The sequence below is a fragment of the Papaver somniferum genome, unplaced genomic scaffold (genome assembly GCF_003573695.1).
Source record: "Papaver somniferum cultivar HN1 unplaced genomic scaffold, ASM357369v1 unplaced-scaffold_139, whole genome shotgun sequence".
Lineage (NCBI taxonomy): Eukaryota > Viridiplantae > Streptophyta > Magnoliopsida > Ranunculales > Papaveraceae > Papaver > Papaver somniferum.
In genome coordinates, this window is record NW_020623156.1 from 3,165,865 (window position 1) to 3,169,944 (window position 4,080).

Below are 4,080 nucleotides of genomic sequence, written 5' to 3' on the forward strand. Positions count from 1 at the left end.
CACCCACAAACTCCAGCATATTTTCGACCCTTAAACCTTTGCAACATAAATTATTACAAAGTCATTTCAAAATATGTGTAAACAGACTCAAACAAATCATACATAAAATCATATCCTCTTTCCAAGCTGCCTATGTACCTCATAGAAACATCTCTGATAACACAATTATTTCCCATGAACTAGTATATTATATAAAAATAACTAGAACTAAATATGGTGAAGTTTGAATAAAGCTTGACATGTCGGAGACGTCGACAAAATTGAGTGGAATTTCCGTTAGATATAATGAAACAGCTGGAATTCAACAATAAACAGTGTCAACTAACCAATTAATGTATCATAATTTATTCTATTTTTTGTTTTGCTCGATGGTTCATCTTGGAAACCATTCAACTCTTCAGGGGTATAAGACAAGGAGAACAAACATTATACCATTTTTTGGGATTAGCAACTAAAATTAGCAACAACTCTTAAGTCGTTGCGGATTCACAACAAAATTTGCAACTGCTAGCTGCAGTTGCGAAATTTGCAACCGCAGTGAGCAGTTGCGAAATTTTGAGCTGTGTTGCAATTCGCAACGGCTGACCATTCCACATGTGTTTGCTGCTTGTGTGCAAGGTAACACAAGAATTCCACATGTGCGACGAGTTTGAGTGGATGTCAACACTACCTTGTTAGAATTTTCTCTAAAAGATTTTGACGGTTTGATCAACCCTATCCTTTATCCCAAAGAAGAGAACACTTCGTCTTTACCACTTTCGTCTATCTTTCTCCTTTTCCCTCACCTCCACTCCATTTCAGTCTCTGCTTGAAAAAAATTCACGACTCTCACTTCTGCTATACCCAAAACACCAACACTATGAGAAAACCATTAAAAACTATTTTCTCTTCAATTTTTCCCTGAAAACCATTTTCTCTTCAGTCTTCTCTTGAAATCCTACCACCATTAAACCTTCGAGAGAATTCTTTCTCCGGATTATATTTTTCTTCAATCCTTCTCTTCAAACCCACCACTATTTTCACTTCAATATTCCTCGTGCTTGATTTTCTACTGGAAAAGTTAGGGTTTGAAATTGTTTGGGGTGATTCATTAAGAAGATCATGTTGTCTGTGGTTTCTAATTTTTTTAGGTGATTAGCCAAATCATGTTTAGTTATTCTCAAGATTTTATGATTTTGGTTTTGATTGGTCTAGATTCAGTGCAATCTGAGGATTAATTAGGTTGTTCATGAATTATTTATTTTTGGGAATTTTTGATGAATCTGAGCATTGGTTTGTGTTTTTATGTATTGATTTTGATTTAAGTTGTTGATTTTGATTGGGGTTCAACTTTTTATTTTCTTCCCGATCTGCTCAACATGCAATAATTGAGCCTCAGAATCTGAATGACAGCGTTATGTGATCTTCAAGAAGGTAATATAACCTCATTTAACACGTGTTTTTCACCCCTCGGTGTGTTATTGGACTTACAATATTGTTTATTTATATTCTAAAGGTCTAAAGGTTCTGAAGAATAGATCTAATACATGGAGCTCAACTGGTTATTTAATGCATTTTTTACTGACACGTAATAAGTATTTCTCGTAGCTTAACTGGGTGGAAATTTTTTCCAAGTCTAGATTTTAGTTTATGTTTTTTTCTTCAGTTTTTTTAAAAAAGAATTTACAGGGACAGATTGAGAAATGGCAGGACGAGATTAAGCAGCTGAGGTCACTGGATGTGATGAATGAAGAAGCAAATACGCGTCTTCATATGAATCTCTCACTGTTCTGGGATGTTCAGATTTGATCCTCCTTGATAAGGTAACAGTAGAAACATCTACTGATTGTAATAAATTACGAAATGTAGAGTTTGATTATCAATATAACAATCATTCTGGTGTTTTCACTGTACAGTCATTCTGGTGTTTTCACTGTTTCTGATGCTATCAATAAAATTAGATTACACCAACCTAAATTGCACTGTTATAAAAAGATCCTGAATCCTGCAGTACTTCCTTCAACTTCTGCAAATGTTTAGAAGATTACTAGAAATGTGTGTGCAACAGAAGAGAACTTGAGGAAGAAGGGATTTCAGTTTGCTTCAAGATGCTACATTTGCCATGATGATGAAGATAATATAGAGCATGTTATATGGAAATGTGATTTCAGTACCAGATTGTGGAATTGGCTTTCAGGTATCTTTTTATCTCCCAAACCTAACTCTTTTGAGGATATTTTGAAAATACATAAAAGCTCTAGCCCTGTGATAAAGAATTGTGGATTATCAGCTCCTACACTGCCATGGTTGAGTTATGGTTTCTAAGAAATGATATTTTTTATGATGATGAGAAGCCAATCTTAATCAAAATTCAACAAAAAATTGTTAGAAAAATCCATGATTGTGAAGCTAGACTGTAAGGTGTTATGTGGGGAAATGATATTGAGAAATCAATCTTACAATTTTTTAATATCCAAGTCAGGAAAATAAGAAGAACAAGGATTGTTGAAATTTTTTTTTATCTGCCAAATGAGAATGAACTGTTATTATGTTGTGATGGGGCTTCTAGAGGAAATCCAGGCATTGCAGGCTATGGTTTTGTAGTAAGGAACCATATTGGTGCTTTCATCTTAGCAGAGGCTGGTGGCTTGGGAATCAAAACTAACTTTGTAGCAGAATTCATCTCTTATATCAAGGCTTTAGAATGGGCAGTTGAGTATTTCTCTTTCAAGTTAGTTCTGCAATCTGATTCTAGTATGTGTGCAAAAGCTTTACAGCAAAAAAGGATTCCTTAGTTTATGCTGGCTAGATGACAAAGACTTATGGATAAGATTCAATCTATTACTTTCAGACATGCCTACAGATAAGTCAATTTCTCTGCAGATCATTTTGCCAAAAAGGGGCACAGTTGCAGAAGGGACAGATCTTGAGGTTCAATGACAGACCAAACAGTTTACAAAGGATGGAATTTCCAGGGAAACCTTACTACAAATTTGTTTAGTTTCTTGTTTGGGTCCTTATCTTTTTCTGTCTCGGTTATTTTCCTTTTTTCTTTTTGGGTCTGTAATTTTAACTCTCTTTATTTTTAATAAAGCTGTTTTTCCTTTAAAAAAAAAATCAATATAACAACTGAAATTATATGGTGTGTCAGAGTTACACTGTGAGAAAGAAAGAGAGAAATATGGTACCAGGTGGGGAAAGTTAAGTTGTCCGAATTAACATAGAAACATTATAGAATAACCAAGTCATTTGTTTCTTTAATCATTTTTTCATAATATTCTTGCATTGTTGTTTGTCGGTTTGGGAACTCGTATCACCGTGATGTTTTATTCGAAGAAGTCTCAATCATATTAGCTAGCAGGTTGTGTTAAATTTTTCAATAGTTCAATTTGGTATCTGTAATAGGGTGTATCTGTGAACATCACTCAGCTCCTGATGATTAGGGACTTCATTTGTTTCTTATAGGATGTTGATCCGAGGTAACAACTTACTTGAGCACTTCTTTTGCTGTGCCCATAGGACATGGGCATTTAGTAGGTTTGGTACCATAATTGGTTAGAGGGTCGTCATTATCCGTCATGTAATCTCTTTTGTTATCCATTAGCTATTGCCTTTTCTTATCCATTAGCTGTTGCAATTGCTCACTGAAATGGTATGCTTATGTATCTATAGGTTTTTGGATGTCGACGGGGTAAACAAGATTGTTGTTCTAATCCTGAATAAGAGAAACTCCTTGATGATTTAGAAATTTGGAATTTCATTTATAGATTTTACATTCGTCTTAATTATTTCCATTTTTCTTACATAATTCACATGGCAGGGTGGTATTATTAAGGAACTGAGATCACTCCTCTCTACTTCAGAATGGTCAGATGTCATCCTTGATAAGGTAGTAATAGCATTATACTGGTATTAGCAACAAACAAACAATAAGAAATCCAAAATCAGTTGCAAGTTTCTCATTGCATTGAAATTATTAAAATTGTTTCTTAAGGATCTATAAATAATAAGTTACTCAGTATTAACTATCAAGTAGTATCTGAATCACATGATCATGTATCCAATGTTGTGCAGTTAGTCGTTGTTAATAATAATACTGGT

General features: G+C 34.2%; 1 long non-coding RNA gene across 1 annotated transcript; it reads left to right on the forward strand.

The window, feature by feature from the left end:
• Positions 1-761: 761 nt before the first annotated feature.
• On the forward strand, positions 762-2,748 carry LOC113335334. The gene is made up of 2 exons (XR_003353282.1): positions 762-1,802; positions 1,896-2,748. It is a non-coding gene; the product is annotated as an uncharacterized LOC113335334 (long non-coding RNA).
• The last annotated feature ends 1,332 nt before the right edge of the window (positions 2,749-4,080 follow it).